General features: G+C 36.1%; 1 protein-coding gene and 1 long non-coding RNA gene across 10 annotated transcripts in view; one reads left to right on the top strand and one right to left on the bottom strand.

Moving 5' to 3' along the window:
- LOC134801938 (hemicentin-1) overlaps window positions 1-12354 on the bottom strand; it is a 669034-nt gene extending 656680 nt beyond the window's left edge. For all 9 annotated transcript variants that reach the window (XM_063774564.1, XM_063774565.1, XM_063774560.1 and 6 more), the window contains exon 1: window positions 11918-12354. The gene's annotated coding sequence lies outside the window, so the exon portion shown is untranslated. The remainder of the gene's footprint in view (window positions 1-11917) is intronic.
- Window positions 1-19983, top strand: part of LOC134801964 (uncharacterized) — a 441991-nt gene that overhangs the window by 283649 nt on the left and 138359 nt on the right. The window lies entirely within an intron of this gene.

The raw sequence follows: 19983 nt of genomic DNA, 5'->3' as shown, positions 1-19983 counted from the left end.
AGACTGTAGCTGCGCGAGTGAGTTGACATCTTTGGCAGTCAAAGTATTAAATACTAGAAAGAAAGCTTATTCACTTGGCTTTTCCAAAGGTGCATTATAAGATAATGAATCGTGTGGAATGCCACGCAGCCAAAATTGCGGGCAGAAACTAGTTAAATAAATATACAAATTTCAAATACAGAGAGGTAACGCAGCCAGCGTTATGGGCTCAATGCCGCAGGCGGAGGTTAATTCATAGTTAGTTTTAATGTTTTTTTTTATTATTATTAGCAATTATATTTATCAAAAGGTTTTTAGATTAAGTTTTTAAGTTTTGTAGGATAGTTATTTAATTATGTTTTAGGTATGACTTATCTTATGGTATTATTTTGTTTCTAGGTATGCTTACAGATAGTATTTTCTATAAATCTGTATTTAAAATAAAATGAAAATAATTTCAAATACCTAATTGGATCAAACCTACTATAGTTTTAATCATAAATAATAATACAGTCACCTACAATAATAATGTTACTTTTCGAAGGCCGCGAAAATGTGTGACACGCTCTTAATGGTTCTACAAATAAGATCGTGTCAGATATTGTTGCAGCCTTCGTTGTTTAACATATTATTGCAGGTGACTGTACATTGTAGGTAACTGTCTCTTAGATTATTTCTTTATCTATTTATTTAATCTTTATTGCACAAAAGAAAACCTTTTACAGTACAAAAGACGGACTTAACGCCATGAGGCATTATCTACCAGTCAACCTTCAGATTAGATTAGATTAGATTAGATTGTCCTTAATTATCATAATTTGCTAACATTTGTAACTAAAAGTCGTAAAACGTGGACCAAATTATGACCTGTCACTTTCACATTATTAAATTTGATGAAGAGTACTGTGTACTGACTGCGAGTTGTCTATATGCTCCGTCTACTAGTAAGTGGTCTGTAGTAGAACCGTAGTGTGCCAGTGTATTTAGTATTCCTAGGATAACTACATAGTATAAACTATAGTAGGCGAGTGGCGGCTGTAGTGGCGGATAGCAGATTATAAATGAATTATCTGATATTATAGATAGATAATTAATTTGGTAATTAATTCTCATTAACTATTATCGCGCAGTAACGCCCCGCCTTAAACTCGACCTACATTCTGGAACTATAAAAATACTTTCTCAAATAAATAAAAAATGCAGACTATTATAGATAACCTATATCAGCTGCCTTTATTCCAGTGAAATTAAATGATCATGGGTCACTATCTATGTATTATGTAGAGATTGATATGTACACATTGTTTTTGAGTGTAATAAGTAAGTGTATGTAAGATGCTCTCAAAAGGGGTTCCATCAAACTATACTTTGGCTTTGTTCCATAATTCCTATCTTACCGTTACAGGTAAACCTTTATACCTAAACCTCATCGCTATTCCTTGCATGACAACCGCATCCCATCTCCGGTACGGTTACCGGTTCCCAGATTTTTCCGGTTACCGGAACGCGGTAGCGTCCGGCAAATGCTTGACGTTTGTACGAGTAATGTGGAAATGTAGGATTTGTGCTATTTCTAGAAATAAGATTTTGTAGACCATTTTATTTTCATTCAAGAGCCTGATTCTGATCTTTAGTTTCTTGTTTTGAGACAGATATGGATATGATCTGTCAGCGCCCACTGTTGACAGCTGACAGATCATATCCATTATTTGTAACAGTTTCAGACCAAGAAATTGAAATCAGAATCGGGTTAAAGTCATTCACAATAACGAATATTTCGAGATTGCATCGAACGAGAATTAAGTTAATCAATAAGTATAAGTAGTAAGTAATAAATATTGTTTAAAAAATATTCTTCAAAAGGTTAAGTTTCATTACGGAGGTTTTTATTAGAGAATTATTTTTAGTAAACCACAACGAGAAGGTTTTTTCCTTGCAGAAATGAGATACGAATCCAATTTACTATTTAAGACATGTGAACACAAAAGTAACGCATGTCGGAATATTCATTCAGCCAATATAATATTCATTCCTCGACCATGAGTTCAGAACTCGTTCCTCTCGGTTGGCAAGCGCGAGTGCAGTTCACGGACAGACAAGTCTCACGTGACCTCCAGATTTGCGATAACTATGTTTAAAATAAAGGATCATTGCTGAGTCATGGTTGTTTTCTATGTATTTAAGTATTTATATATTATATATATCGTTGTCTGAGTACCCACAACACAAGCCTTCTTGAGCTTACCGTGGGGCTTAGTCAATTTGTGTAAAAATGTCCTATAATATTTATTTATTATTTATTTATTTATTTATTTATTTATTGCTCGCTTATCCTCTAGCCGTCCAGAGGCCAATTAGATAATAATAGGTCTCACATTTCATTCTATTATGAATCTTAAAATCAAAATTGCATTCCGATTTTATCGCTGACTGTACTAAACTTTTCTTTCAACAGGCAACTAATACCTACTCGTCGACATAATCCGAACAAGGGGTCCTTTTGTTTCCCATAAAGTTTTAAGTCATAATGTATTGTTTGTCATATTATCGTTAGTCATAAAACTGAAACCGTTAACTTTTCAGGATTTTCGTAAGGTTATTCTGTAGATAGGTTAGGTTAGGTTTGTTTTATGGCAATCCTGAAAAGTTACGCGTTTCTGAGAAAAACCAATTATGACTAACGAAAATTCGGACAAACAATACATTATGACTTAAAACTATTTGGGAAACAATAGAGACCCCCCTAACAAACCCAGACACAACTAGGTTACGTATGCGAGTTCCTATGGCCACCTCCTGTCTCCATCATCAGATCAGCTCGATCGTACCAGAATGTTGCTTGTCAATCAACCTGCATATGTATGTGAAGTTTCAGCTCAATAGAATAATGGGAAGTGGGTCTAATTTAGTTTGCGAGATTTGGCCCGAACAAACATAATAAATCACAGCAAACAAACAAGCAACTATTGCAAGCAACAATAAAAGCTTGTAAAATGAGGTACTTCACCGATAACTAACTTCAACGTTAATAACCTCTTAACTCATAGGTAACATTGATGATGTTGTGTGACTACATAATGCGGTGGTTGTGCGTTCTGTGATTTCTGTGCCAAATGCTCTTCAAGCTACTATAATAATTCTCAGAACTCTGTTCCATACACTTCGTTATTACGAAGCCCATTGTGTTCGCCATTTGCAAGCACGACAACTTTTACTGAAGCTACGACTTTGTGAAACAGGGGACGTTATGTTGTGTTGGGTAATTTCGGAAATTAGATGATTTCTAAAATTGCTAAAATGTAGAAAGTGTAGAATCGTTATTGAAATTATTATTTATAGCGGGCTACCCATATACCTAATCGTAATCTGCGTAGACACACTGGCACCGTCCCACCTCCAACGGACTACTGTAAAAGCGGGCGGAGCAGCGGAAAGCGCCGAAATTCTAAAACGTAACAAATATAAGAGCCTCGGTAGAGAGTACCATTTTGTACCATTTGGTGTTGAAACTCTAGGTCCATGGGGTCCCAGCGCGCATAAGTTGTTCGCAGAAATCGCGAAGCGTCTGGTTGACGTAACTGGTGACCGAAGAGCTGGCGGCTACCTCGCACAACGTATCAGCATTGCGATACAGCGAGGAAATGCCGCCAGCATCCTTGGTACAATGCCTCAAGGGCCTATTTTAGATTTAAGCTAGTTATTAATTTCGTTTAGTAGTACCACTGTATATATATTGTATGTAAATAAATATATTATTTATTAAAATATAAAAAAATCGTAATCAAAGTAGAATTCCTTTATTACGTCAGTGATGGGTCAGAACTATATTATATGTCTGAATTGTGTAGGTATGCCATTCTTACGCCAAAGATTTATTTCTCTCAAAATATTCAAATTGACTGGGCACTGGGGGCATTGGTTTCTTTTTCTTTCATATACATAAGTAGACAACTATTTTTTTAAATCCAGATTGAGTTTCTTGACAGAAATGTACAATTAGATTCCGCGCTTCCATTCCATTCCATCCATGTCAATATTTACATTTTCGAAAACAATTGCATTTTCGCGCACTATGAATGTCACCAGCTGCCACAAGGCGCAGTGGAATTGTGGTTAACGTCTACATTTCTGCGCCTGGTAGCTGGTATGCAGTCTGCATTTAAATTCGGAATCTTTATTAACTGCTCGAAAAGCTATGCGGGATCTTTGCGGGCTGAAACAGGCATAATACAAATTATTTGCTCAAGAATAAGCAGAGAGGAGAGCCTTACAGAATAATTTATATAATATTTCGAATGTTTCTCATTAAAAAAAAAGTGACCTTGAGGTAACTGTTACCAACATCTACGAAAGTAGGTACATGTTTTCGTACAGAATAAATGATGGTGGAGAAGAAATTTTATTTAATAATTTATCACGTCAATTTATGCAATTTGATACACCTGCAATAATGTGTTACCTTACTCTTCGAAGGCCGCAAAAATATGTAACACCAGATATTATTGCAGTCTTTGTTGTGTATCATATTATTGCAGGTGATTGTACCTATGTTGATTTTTTTTTACCGTAAAAACCTCAACGATTTTTTTTTAATTGTCCATAGAAAGCTTTTCAGTCCAACCACCACTAAAAGCTCTATTTCTGTATTCTATAAATAGCAACATCTACATTATCTAGGTCAGAGCATCAACAAAAACTTGTATTTTTACTCAAGATGTCGCCCAGAAGCGCGATTCGAACTTGCATCTCAATCTGAATTTGATCACATTTAGCCCATACATCTCGCTCGCACTTATACAGGATAATTTAGTTATATCTGAATGGTCAGAAATAAGAAAATTATCCTGTATTTAAGTACGAGCGAGATGCATGGGCAAAAAATAGACTTTGAGGGGTAGATAGATAGATAGATTTATTTATTGGTACTGATCATATACTGCCATGGTGTAACATAGGGGAATATACCTGGTCTACGTATCATTGAATAATTTTACGGTTTAGACTCACTTATTTAACTACACAAACGGGTCTACCGCGATATAATTTCATTGTTTTTACCTTAAATTCTAACGTTTGAGCTGAGTTGCACCAGCTGTGGTCACGGAATGACTGACGTCCCAACAAATGTCAACGGAGATATTAATAAAACACCACTAAACTACCCGAAATTAGTTTATAAAAATGTCCGGGGTAGACAAAGAAATTTAAATTTATAGTCTGTATCTTTAGGTATTGAAATAAAAGTAAACAAAATCTACCCTCAAATGGCTCCTTAAGCCAGTTGAGAGTAGATGAAAACATTACATGATCAAATAATGTAGGTTAAAGTCAGGTCGTTCAGTGACAGATTCAGGCGGTTTTGTATTTGGTTGGTTAACCAATAAATGTTATAACTACCCAAAAATTTACAAATTATTAGTTTACTTTTATTTAAATACCTAAAGATACAGAGTATAAATATGTGTACAAAACACGAGAGTTTATAGTGTTAGAATAAATCAATATCAGATGTTCACGTTCGAAAGCCTCTCGAGGAAACTCTTGAATATTTGAATGGGAAAGAGTTTGCATCAAGATAAATGAGTTTGCAGCGTTTGATAAACGAGGCCTGGTTAATTATATCACTTGAGGGGGGTTTAAGGAGGGGGGAGTGTGAAATTGAGGAGGGGGGAGTGTGAAATTGAGGGGGGGTGAAGAACGTTGAATGTAGGGTATGATATTGGTTTGATATTTTTTTGTGTGAAGTTTTGGTTAATTTTAAGATTTTAATGCAAAGTCGCATAGGTTCCCTAGACCGTTTCGGATTATTCTGTTGCCACACGTCAGACCGAATATATCTCCAGATTATGCCTCGAGTCGAATCTTCTACTTTTTATGGTAGTTTGTTATGTATATTTGCGTGTTTATTTTTGCGATAGAAGGGTGGGAACATTAATTGCATGTAAAAAAATACGCAAGTAAGTATAACGGGTTAGCACTGATTGACTAGCACGTTATTGAATATTTCGATTTTCGTTTTAATTGTGTGAATTTCCGTAAAGTAACGCCCGATTATATTAATTACGTTGTATAAACACAGTCGAAAAACAGCCTTCGGTAAATAATATAAAAACCTAAACCTACATATTTTGCACTGTTTCACTTATCTCTGGCCTACATTGATGAACTCTTTACCGCCTACGTATAATTTGTACGGAGCCTGGCACAATATCGCCGAAATGGGTCACACTGAAAGGCTATTCTGCTGCATTAATTGCTGTTAGTATATGGAGTAGGTAATAACAGAGATGAATGAACTAGCTGTTTGGAAGACTGGGTTATACACATAAAGAAAACACACAGACCGGGGTCCCTTTGTTTCCCATAAAGTCTTAAGTCATAATGTGTTGTTTGTCATATTATCATTGGTCCTAAAACTGAAACCGTTAACTTTTCAGAATTTTCGTAAGGTTATCCTATAGATAGGTTAGGTAGGTTTGTTTTATGGCAATCCTGAAAAGTTACGCGTTTCTGAGAAAAACAAATTCTGACTAAGGAAAATTCGGACAAACAATACATTATGACTTAAAACTTTTTAGGAAACAATACAGACCCACACAGACCAGCTCAACTAGGTACAGTCAGCATGGGATGAAACAACTCAACCCGCTAAAAGTATCTACTACTCTGAAATACTCTTCCAAATATCTCTACAGTCGCGTTAAAAAGTATTTGGTGCGGTTTATTCTTCTACATATAATGATAAATATTTCTTTCTGTACAGCTGTTTGAGATCCGCTAATTTTGGTGCTGACTGTATATAAGTACAATAATAACGGCCCGATTCGAACAATGCCTATAAGATGTCATAGCGATTCGATTCTGATCTGTCAGTGTCAAAAGTGACATTTTGTCAACCAAAATATTAAGTAATTAATAATGTTTTGTGTAAAAATCGGGAAAGTATCAATAATTAAAATATCAATATCAAATTACGTCATATTTTTAAGTGCTGAATAGGCCTCTAGTATAATTCTAAACGCTGGGGGGAAGGGGAGGGGGGGTGATTCATAACAATAATTACGCTCTCGACCTTCCGGGAGTAATTGAATATTTACATAAGGGTACGGTAAAAGGTAGCAATTTGCCGTAAGTAGGTATGTAAGCACATGAATACATGTATATATGTTATATGATCTGTCAATTAGGTGTGACAGAAAAATATTGAAGCATAATTGTTGCTTCAAATACTTAAAGAAAAACTTTGATACGTAAGGTAAACGTACTAGTGCTCGACATGCTAATGCCCAATAGATGACACCTTGCTGTCACCTATATTGACAATGACTTAAGTTTCAAGATGACATGTATGTACTGGGACTGCGTCGAGCACCAGTACGTTTACCTTAATGTACCCACCCTACCTACATATATAATTCATAATTCTTTATTCCATTCCATCTGTTATTGCAATTTTAAAAACAAAACATCCGCGATATATAGACATAACATAAACACAGACTTATATCTAAGTAGGTATATGCCTTTAGCTCATTCACAAAACAGGCAAAAAAGAAATATTTCGCACGTTATGTTTTCGCTAACACCTACTTGACTCCATCTTGCTATTTAATATGCCTTTCCTGCGAAATAAAGCTAGAAGAGATAGTTCGTACGTATTTTAGTGTCTCCATTCTATCTATAATATAGATTCAATATGACTTTGCTGGGTGCTAAATAGAGGCAAAGATGTCATATTTCGCACATATTTCAGTAACAGCAAATACATAACTCCATTCCATTGCTGTGTGCTAAATAAAGCTGAAAAAGTGATATTTTGCACGTATTTCAGTGTATTCGCGAATACATGACTCCATTGTGGCTTTATGCCTTTGGTGCGTGCTAAATATAGGCAAGGAAGTGATATTTCACACGTACGTGGGTATCAGTCTATTCTGGTACTTTCACGAATATTGGCTGTGGGCGGTGCAGGAAAAGGGTGCTCTCCTTTGATAAAAGAATGAAAAAAGGGGTACGTGATGAAATTGAAGTTCTTTTTATTTTGGGACTATATTCTAGGCATCGAGCTTTGCTATTTACATATTATTTTGATTTGACAACTCGTTTTGATCTGCAGTGTATGTGTATCAGAAAAAATCTAAAAAACTTTTATTTTTAGGGTTCCGTACCCAAAGGGTAAAACGGAACCCTATAACTAAGACTCCGCTGTCCATCCGTCTGTCTGCTAACCTCTAGGTACTAAGTTCGGGTAACTCATGATCCGTGATAGACAGTTGAAATTTTCACAGATGATGTATACAGCGGTATTTCTGTTAACGCTATAAAAACAAAAAACAAAATACAACAAACTTGTTTTTTTTTGCCGTTTTTTGCCTAATGGTACGGAACCCTTCGTGCGTGAGTCCGATTTGCACTTGGCCGGTTCTTTCAGATTTTGTCGATCTATAAAATGCAAAATAAATAGCAACACAATACAATCAAAATGTATGGAATGAGAAGCGTTTATATATGTAGAATTTATAATTAAATATTATGAGTAATATGACCAAACAAGAATTACAATAATTCTCAACTGAAATAAATGTCATATACTAAGAAAAACTGACCAAGGCCTCCAGTGCCCCAGACTGGAATCGAACTCCTCTGCTATCGCACCAGGTGCCTGTACTTTCTACTTGAAATAAAAACAAATTAAAATATTTTCACAAATTAATTTGATTTGTTCTTATACATTTAATAGTATACAATCATTCTCGTCTAGGAAAAGGTAAAATGTGCGTAAAAACTAGTGTAAACATAATGTATTCATGTATAAGTAATTACTGTTTGTAACACAGTTTTCCCAGGGGCTACGGAGCAACTCGTTTAGAATTAGAATGATCTACTCATTGTATTTGCTTGTGAGCAACGGACCATATATGTTAGTATTTAAATAACCTTTAAGACTAATCATATGATATTTACAGGCGCTTTTCGATGAAGGAAAACATCGTGAGGAAACCGGACTAATCTCAATAAGGCCTAGTTTACCCTCTGGGTTGGAAGGTGAGATGACAGTCACTTTCGTAAAAACTAGTGCCTACGCCAATTCTTGGGATTAGTTGTCAAGCGGACCCCAGGCACCCATGAGCCGTGGGAAAAATGCCGGAATAACGCGAGGAAGAAGAAGACTAATCATTCTGTGAGCTAAAGAGTTCGTGAAGCACCATGGCTCCACCATTTTCAAACACTTAGAAAATCCATATAGGTAGGTAATTATTGAATCTGCAAAATCAAATTTCACGATAATCGGTTGATAAATGCGACATGTACAAGAGAACAGCCAGACAGGCATACGAAAATATTTTTGCCTAAGCTTCAACAGAGACCTTCACTGTCGCTCGGTCAATGAATCCACTTCAAAAAACTGTATGCCATCTTTTTATGGTCTTAATCTGTTATTTTCATTCACCAAATGACACCTTCCAAGAGGAAATGCACGAGTATTTATAAAATATCTAGGAGACTGAGCTTTGCTCGGAAAACATATAGAAACACAAAAATGCGCGTTTTCCCAGAGATAAGACCCAGCTAAATTGTTTTTTCGCTCTCGAAAACGCCCATATACCAATTTTCCTCGAAATCGTTAGAGCCGTTTCCAAGATCCCCGAAATACTATATATTATATATAGAATCATATTACTTATTGTGCCTACAATATTTGAAGAGTTCGCTTGATTTCTTCAGGATCTCATCATCAAATCTTGATCTTAATTGACCTGATGAAAATCCTTGAATCAAAAAGACATATTTTCAAATTGGTCCACAATTCTTAGAGAAATCAAAAAACTAAACATATATCAAAAACCAAGTAGGTAAGTACAACAAACATCTCGATGAATTGAGAACATTATGAGAACCACCTCCTTTCTAAATGTAATATTTGACGTTTTTTAAGTACCTTATCTTGACATCCGCATCCGCATCTGCGGATGTGAGCCTTTAAATATCCGCATCCGCATCCGCGGATGTCAAAAAATCTGCATCCGCAACATCCCTGCCTAATTACATTGTTAAAAGGAAGTAAGCCATCAAAAATTTTCCCACACCTATAATTTATACCTTCTATTAAAAATAATTGTTTTAATTACCGCTTATTACCTACATTCGTCCATAAATATATGTAGTAATCGGAAAAGTCGCGTGGGTAGGTAACGTAAAAGTTATTTATAATTGTGGCCAGTCTTTACAACAAAATATACATTTTTTTTAGTTATTGTTGAAAAAAACACAATGAAAGCCCACTCAGGGAAAGAAGTTTATTTTTACTTTAAAAAAATATAGTTACAAATTGGGCTGCCAAAATGACAATAATGAAAAAATTATGCTGCCATAATTATGGTGACGATGACGTACCCACACACCATAGCGGTCTACCGTTTTTCTTTCTTTATCTTTTTATTGTTCTATTCTCTTTTAAAATATTGGTTGTAATGTTAATGACCATGCATGTTAGCTTGAAAACTAATATTTTCCCTACCCCTACTTTGGGCATACAAGCCCGCAAATAGCCTATATTTACGATTATCTACTTTTGTATCACGAATACGAATAAAGTAAAGTATACGTAGATATATATTTTAGTTATGAGCTTCCTTAAACCTATAGAAGCTTTTTCTTTTAGCCAACTTTCTTAACCCCTAGAAGCCTTTGGCATATAAGCTCTCAAATCTGCCAGCTTATCTGCACGATTATCTGATTTTGTTGACCGACCGCTTTACTATAAGCGTGCTATAAGCAATTATATTAAGTTCCTATGTCTCCCACAATATCTAATGAAGGAAAAAATAAAGGGTGAACATTTTTATTGAATAACAGATAGAAATGTAACAGTTAAGCATAAGGTAAACGTACCTACTAGTGCTCGACATGCTAATGCCCAATAGATGACACCTTGCTGTCACCTCTATTGACAATGACTTAAGTTTCAAGATGACATGTACTGGGACCGCGTCGAGCACCAGTACGTTTACCTTACAAATTCCTTATAAATTAAAAAAAAAACCTAAGAATACGTAAAACGAAATGACACAATAAATAAATAAAATACAATAATACCTACAATCTTCCATTAAACACGAGAAGTTTTTGGCATATAAGCTCTCAAATCTGCCAAGTTTCAAACTTTACGTTTATCTAATTCTGTTGACCGCCCGCTGCCAAACTCAAACTAATGTTTATGTTCTGTATTACGAGCCATAACCCACTGAAGGTTGACTGGAATAGATTTTTCGTGGAACATAAGGTTAGTTAAAGGGTGGAAAAATACAGAAATTATTTACATTGACCGGTGATAAATATTTTCCTGTTAATGTTATATTTGTGTTTGACATATTGTAGAGAATTAATTCGATTTATTTATTAAATCTAATTTAATCAGTATTTCCTAAGTAAATAATTTATAACAATTCAGTCTATTTAGTAATGAAATATACTTTATATTGTCACCGATCAATATAAAAATATTTAAGTACCTACAAAATTAAGGCTGAAAATTAATTTATTACAGAAATTAGAGAAATGAACACATATCCCTTATTTCTTTTATTTTTTTTCCTAGGATCCTCAGTGTTTGATTCATCTCAAGTAAGCATATTGACTCTATTATCAATAATAACTAGGAACAGGTGATTACTTATAAGTTAACATCTCAAGTCATAAATCATAATATATTTTTTATGTAACTTATGTTTTCAGATCAATTTCGGTCAGTTGTGACAGTACAATTTATAACATCGTATAATCCCACCGCTAAATTTCCCATTGCCCTGAAAACGTGGTTGAAAATTTCCCGAGAAAATAGCACATCTAAATAAAACGTAACAGATGACTGTCATCCATACAAATAGATTAATATACCGCTCTACATAAAAATCTGTAAATCTAAAATTAAACTTACAATTCGCTCAGTATCCAAAAATCCACACAGATAGAGCACTAAATCTTTAAAATTCACAACACAGCACACCACATTGCATTCACTACGAATTCGTTCGCGAAGATTCGTTCGACACGTCCAGGCGCGACGGAGTCTCAACCGACACTGATGGTGAACCCCGGGATCTGTTGCTGTGTGGGTGTATTATACATAAGATTGACTATTTTTAAACCTTGTTTTCAGAGACTTAAGGGTTATCGTTAGTCACTTTAATGTTGGTGTAAGTGTAAGGGTGGTTTTGCGTATGTGTGCCAGCCAGGTCACAAGTAAGAACTGGCACATTTCGGTTAGGCTTTTTGTATTGGGAATTTTAAGTGTTACGTATTAGTGCCTGGGTCAAGTGGACTATTCTCACTAGTGATGCGTTACGGGAAAATTTCACGGTATTTTCTTGTGACATCCCTGGCAAATAAAGCGCTTGCAGGGTTATTTCTGGGAACATGGTTAGGTATTTTCGGTTTAATTTTAGAGTTTCTGGGAATATTGACAATGTATTATCGGGAAAAAGTGGAAATATTTATTGTTAAATGGATTGGAAATATTTGATTTTAGTGACGAACCTTGCCGAATATTAAATTTATTTACAATCGTTAGTAGAAAACGCCGAAAATGAAATATATAAATTAGATTAAATGTATAACCAAGAAAGCTTTGTTGTACTCTTAAGTCATAACTAATATAGTAAATAACATTATTATTATTAGCCTTCTTGAGCTTACCGTGGGGCTTAGTCAATTTGTGTAAAAAGAATGTCCTATAATATTTATTTATTTATTATTATGCCTGTACTTTAATAAATTTAATTTAAGTAAACCTTACTCGTCTTAGAATATTGGAATATTTGATTTGCGGAAAATATTACTTATTAAGGTTATGTCATCATTAACATCAAATTCCAATGAAAATATGACGTTTATTACCTATGACACCTCAACATCTTGTTCTGTTCTCAAGTACAAAGTCAATTGAGTCTCAGATACAAAGTTAGATCAGGCGGACTCTAGGTATATTTTTGTCATCTTGGCCCCTATCCCTAAAGTTAATCAAATCCTTAATAACTAAATATACATATAACAACACTTATGTGACCTAGAATCTTAAATAATCTAGCTAGAAGCCGTATTTCACCCTCAGGGCGCCATATATTATAATTGCAAATTGTGTTGAAATTGTTAGAACTTTCTCTTGAACTATATTGGCTTCAGTTACCGCGATAGTCATTCATAAAATGAAATAATTAGAACGGGTAATATGGCTTATAATGACAACCTTTCATAATTATGTATATGGTAGTCAAACAACTTGGTTTCAAACCTCGGTTGTGCGCTGTATATTTAATATTTATGTAGAGTACCTAAATACTCCCTACCTAGAAAAAAATTGTTCTCGAAAAAAAAATCATTAAGTTGACTAAAGGACTACTCACGTTAGACCGGGCCGTGTCCGGGCCAGAGCTTCCGGCGCTTACTTTTCTATGACATGACAGGCGATCACGTGATGCTTTCCATAGAAAACGATGCGCCGGAAATTCCGGGACGGCCTCGGCCCGGTCTAACGTGAGTCATCCTTAATGGTTAGGATCCTTATCAATAATCATACTCGTACACAGACAGTGTACGAAAGGTGGTTTAGCCTTCTGCAGACTAGGCGAGAACTGAGGCACCAGCGCGCCGCTCTCCCACCTTCGTCACCGGGCACGGCATTCTCCTGCCAGCATGCGGTCGCGGCTGCCGCTCTCGCATTGGACTTGCTAGTCATTTGCGGAAGTGCCGTACTCTTATGGACGCTGTTTAAACATCATCTTATTGATGTTACAGGCTAATGATGATGATGATGACACAGACAAGAGGTCAAGGGCTCATGTAGACGATGCGAGAACTGTTACGGTGAGTACCTACACTGAGAAAACGTCATACCTATTGTTGGTTATACATGGCATCATATACGGGTTGGCTAAAAAATAACTGCATTCCCGTTGCCAGGGACGTTTTGGGATTATACTGAGTAACTTTTACTATGGGACCAACCACGAAAACGCGAAAAAAAATTAGCTGTTCATACATATTGGCTGGTCCATTTTCTATGGTAGGGTAATTTTTTTTCCGCGATTTCGGGATTGGTCCCATAGTAAAAGTTGCTCAGTATAATCCCAAATTGAAATTGAAATAATCCCAAAACCTCCCTGGCAACGAAAATGCAGTTAATATTTTTAGCCACCGTGTATATAGCAGCTCATTTAGTGCATCTGGCATGTATGATCAGAATTATTATTTTTATTTTGTTTCATGCACTATTGAACACCATGAAACTAGAGCAATTACTGTAATTAGGATCACATACTTTTGTGACTGGCTAGTTTCCGTCCATAACTACATTTTCTTATAAACCGTATGAAAATTATCCTAGATCCTTCCCTGGGACTATCACCAAACAAATCAAATTCTCAAAAAACAATCTCCACACCAAATTTCATCTAATCGGTGCAGCGGTTTAAGCTGACAGACAGACAGAGTTACTTTAATATTAAGTAGAAATACCTACTATGGCGTATGTGCTTGTCATCAAAATTTCCTTCAAGTCGTGAGACACATGTGTGACATTTATGACATCACTAAGGGGAGCCCGGACCAAGGGGTGACAGTTACATTAAAATTGCCTGTTTTACGTCACTTTCCACCCTTACAAAATAGGTAATCATAATGATGAAATTGGCAGTGTATTATTTAAATTTAAGAGAGTGAAAAATAATTTTATTGGGTTTAATTTTATAATTATGCAAAAACATTAAAACTAAGAAATGTGTCTACATTCCGTATAATTACTCATTATTTTCATTGGATCGAACTAGCAAATCAAATTAATTACTTTTTAAGAAATGTTTAAACATCTGTTATTGGAATTATGTTTGAATTGAATACAATTCAGCCTCATTATAATTCAGTTGTCAGCTACAAACTGCCTACTATTATAATAACATATTTTATCAATAACAATCGTCGTAAACATAAAATACAATTGTGCTACGTATGCTTGATTTATTTTCTATAATTACTTAATTAATGTGAATCTATAGAAAAGAGTTTCAGTGATTAGATACAGTTAGACAAAGCACCCCACCTCCACCCACCTTGTGGGTAGACCCCCCACAAGGTGGACTGACAACCTGGTAAAGGTCGCGGGAGTCTGCTGGATGCGGGTGGCGCAAAACCGGTCATTGTGGCACTCTTTGGAGGAGGCATATGTCCAGCAGTGGACGTCCTCTGGCTGATATGATGATGAGACAAAGCACAGTTTAACGTGTTAAAGGAAAACCTTGATACTTTTATGAAACTCACTACATATTTCCTTCAAATGTGGTAGAGCTCCAATAAGATAGGATTTCTTAACGATTTATAAAAGGAGGAAATAGATGGCGGCGGTTAATATAGTCCGACAAGAAATTGTAGAAAATTATTGAGGGCGCCACTTCCTACGTAACTGTCACATTTTTGACGCAAAATGCTTAAACATGGCAACAATTTAGTACGTATGGGAATATTTTAGTTCCATTGTATTTAATTTCTAATATTTTATGTCGCACTATACTTAATGTATAAATAAATAAATAAATAAAAGCTTATGAGTTCATTACAGTAAGTACCCCGTATATGTTCTATAGCTACCACCTACTTGTGTTGAAAGAATAAAAATGTTATAGATTGAAACGAGTCCATTACTTATAATAGGCCCAGGTACTTATTTTGCACGTTTTAGGGTTCCGTACCCAAAGGGTAAAAACGGGACCCTATTACTAAGACTCCACTGTCCATCTGTCTGTCTGTCGGTCCGTCTGTCTGTCACCAGGCTGTATCACGTGAACCGTGATAGCTAGACAGTTGAAATTTTCACAGATGCTGTATTTCTGTTGCCGCTATAACTACAAATACTAATAAGTACGGAACCCTCGGTGGGCAAGTCCAACTCGTACCTGTCGGTTTTTATTTTTTTTTGATAACTGCCGCACAACATTACAAGACGTGACATTTATGACGTGACAGGGGAGCTAGCGGTGACACTTGTATTAAAATGGACAGTTTTACATCACGGCCCTCACCCCTACTCCCCGTGGGACCGAGTTTGGCCCCCGACAGTTATGGTTGAGCGCTCTACGCCTATGCCCTCTTTGGCCTAATACTTTTTACAAAGTAGATGCTTATCAGTTTATAAGTACTTCGTTGAACGACTGTATAACTCATTAACCTACTCGTCAAAAGTTCTGTAACAGCAAAAAGAGTGTTTTCTCTTTATGTATAACAGTTAGACTATAACAGATACTTTTCAACGTCCACTCTAGATATTTGTCTCTATTTGGAAAGTTATCCAGGATCCAGGGTAGTAGATACTTTTGGTGCATTGTTTCAGGGTGGAATCACATCTATCAACATCGAGTCGCATTTTATATACGAAAAATCGCTCGTTGTGTGTGGGAGCCCCACGAGTCTAACCGGGGAGCCGGCAGGCCTCGTCGGCGATGGCGGGATAACTTGGACTCCTTCTTGAGAGGCTCGCCAGTTATTGCACTAAACAGAGACGAGTGGAAGAAGAGGGGGGAGGCCTTTGCCCAGCAGTGGGATACAGTGGGCTCTGAATAATAATAATAACACATGGTTTCAGCTTCCTGATGCGTACGCATCTTTATCCTGACGAGATATTTCTCAAGTATAAAATGCGGCTCGATACTGACAAATGTGATGCCACCCTCATCCGCTACCTACTATAGATGGTGACTGTACAAGGTATGCTGTTCTAATTACTTGTGGTCCTGCGACTGGGACCAGCCGGACCTCTGTCTGTCGGCCGAATCGACTGCGATCGTCGCGGTCGCCCGACTGACACTTCCATTTGCTACTCGTATGCTATTCCGAACGCTCGCTAGTGAGAGTCGTAACGGTATAAGTATCTCGTTATAGGAAACGTCGGTAAATAAAGGTAATAAAATAAATTCGCGATAGACCCGTCTATAAATGTGAGTTAATATAGGTACTATAGGAGCTAGGTAGGTAGGTATACTGTTGATACTCATCAAAAATGTACCTAGTTATACTTCTTGTACTGACACAGTTTTCACAATAAATATTTCTGATTCTGATTCTGATTCTTATCCTCTTGCAACCCACTATACAAGAAAATTTGGTAGTCAAATTTAGTTTTTTAATGTCATGAGGCAAACGAGCACACGAAACGCCTGATGGTAAGCGATTACCATCGCCCATGGACGCCTGCAACACCAGAGGAGTTGTCAGTGCGTTGCCGGCCTAAGACGGGCGTCCGTTCTTTTCTAGTCCAGTCTTTTTAAGTTGAAAGCTTTTAGCGAGTTGTACGCGAACGAAACCGCGGGCGGAGGGTAGTCAGCTAGTCACTAAACCATTGGAATTACAAGGCCTAAAGGCGGACGTAACTAGGGTTGCCAGATGGTCGAGATTTGGCGGGATTCTCCCGATTTTTAGCATGTGTTCCCGATTCCCGACAAAGTGAAAATTGTCCCGAAAAACAGCTTCACGTTATAAAACAATAATTTCAAGTTTCGAACTGTCGTTGAGCGAGCGACCCGCGTTGATAATATAGGTAGATAATGAGAAGACATTTTTTTTGTTTGTTAAGATCTCATAGAATTAATACTATTTTTATATAAAAACGTCTATGGGCAGAGCAGCTGACGTAGTGCCAATAATGTAAAATATCGTTGTTTTTAGTTACATTACAATTACTTTAATTTGAATGTATTTTTTCCCGACTTAAGTCCCAAAATCCCGAAAAATTTATATTTTTTCCCGATAATTTTGTAATTCATTAGTACTTTCTAAATTTGACTACGCGGACGTAGTATATGGCCCACGTTTACTAGCTCGCACTGACCGTATAGTACAGAGAGTGCAGAATGCATGTGCTCGTTATTGTTTCGGAATTCCGCCACGAGAGCATGTGACACCATATTTAAACTCAGCAAATATTCTCAAAATGACATTTCGTAGAGAGCTGCACCTGTCATCTTTGTTGTTTGGAGTTTTTAAAATCTCAGAGCCAGAGTATCTGTTTGAAAAGTTCAATTGGCGCGCAAGTAGGTCGAGCTTGTATGGCATCAGATCGGTTTGTAACGAATTGGTATTACCACGTCACCGTACTGCTGCATTTCGAGGTAGTTTCAAATATACAGCAACAAAATGTTGGACTAATATACCTCCACCTCTCAAAAACTTAAACACAGTAAGTAGTTTTAAATTGCAGATTAAACAACGTCTTATAGCAATACAAAACACGCTACCTCCTGGTACTAGAGCCACGCCGTCATATCTAAAATAATGATATATTTATGCACCATATGTCTTATGTCTTTATTTATTTATTTAGTTTTACCTTTATTAATTATATTTACACTCATAATCTATCTTATAAGATCATATACTTCCTTCCATATTATTATTCTTTATTTTCTATTCAATTCTACTTACACCATAGGTACTAGCAATTATTCTGTCCAAATTCTAATACTTGTAGTTTACTTACACTCATAGATACATATTTAACATAACTTTAAGCCATTTAGTTTCCGACTAACAGAAGCAAGGGATAATGTATCAAGGGTCTGCCTGAAAACCAGCGTTGTAGTTAATACACTGCAACATTATGCTGAGGCAAGCTCCTATTTAACACTCATGAATATTTCTCCCTTAGATGTGCAACTCAATTTCTTAGTTTTTAAGTGTAAATTTAAGATTTATCTGTAAAATGTGTTACACTATTTGTTATATAACTCTGTCATTTCATGTGATGTTGAATAAAATTGTTCTATGTCTATGTCTATAATAGCGCCTTTCGATCTGGCAACCCTAGACGTAACAGACATATGCCAGGTTAGAAACAGCTCGGAATTAATGATTATAAACAATGTACCTATACCTAAACTGGTTTCTATGGATAGCAGGCGCTCACACAACGTTGCTGACGTCTTTTAGGGTTCCGTACCTCAAAAGGAAAAAACGGAACCCTTATAGGATCACTCGTGCGTCTGTCTGTCTGTCTGTCTGTCTGTCTGTCTGTCCGTCTGTCACAGCCGATTTTCTCCGGAACTACTGGACCAATTAAGTTGAAATTTGGTACACATATGTAAGTTTGTGACCCGAATACGGACATGTAACGTAAACAAATGAATTTTAAACATGGAGGCCACTTTTGGGGGGTAAATGAAAAAATTAAAAAAAAAAATTTCAAACTATATCATGTTACATATCAAATGAAAGAGCTTATTGTAAGGATTTCAAATAATTTTTTTTTATGATTTTCGAATCAACAGTTTAGAAGTTATTCAAGAAAAATGACCATTCCCCCCCCCCCCCTTATCTCCGAAACTACTAGGTCTAAAATTTTGAAAAAAATACATAAAATAGGTCTATACCTATAGATGACAGGAAAACCTATTAGAAATGTACAGTCAAGCGTGAGTCGGACTTAATTACAGTTTTTAATCCGACCCCTACGGATTATTTAAAGAGATTTCACTCACGTTTCACATAAAAAATACATTGTTAACAGTGCCGGATTACTTAGAGTAGTAGTTTTCTTAGAGTAATTGGTGATAATTTTCTGATAAGATAATCATTTTAAATATTTAACGGTCTTACCTACTTACGAGTAATTGTAAGGTCAAATTAAAAATAATGTTTAAAAAAAATGTTAAATTGAGAGCTAGCTTAAAGTTTTTTGTACTCGTCGACTTTAATGGTTGAATTAATAAAGACTTTGTAACCAATAAGCAAAACAAGCACGTGCTTAGGGCACCACGTTCAGGAGGGGCACCAAAATGCCAGGTTGAAAAAGGTGAACAAATTTTAAAATTAGGGACAGACACATCGTTTTTACCACACGATTTTTTTTAGCTGTCCAAAAGCTAATTTGCAAAAATAATGGCGCGTAATTCTTTGGGAAACAATCGGTAGCAGAAGAAGAGTCGTGATTACATGCATAGATTCGATTTCAACCCACTCTTTTGC

The sequence above is a fragment of the Cydia splendana genome, chromosome 23 (genome assembly GCF_910591565.1).
Source record: "Cydia splendana chromosome 23, ilCydSple1.2, whole genome shotgun sequence".
NCBI classification, from domain to species: domain Eukaryota; kingdom Metazoa; phylum Arthropoda; class Insecta; order Lepidoptera; family Tortricidae; genus Cydia; species Cydia splendana.
This window is presented reverse-complemented; position numbering and strand designations above follow the sequence as displayed.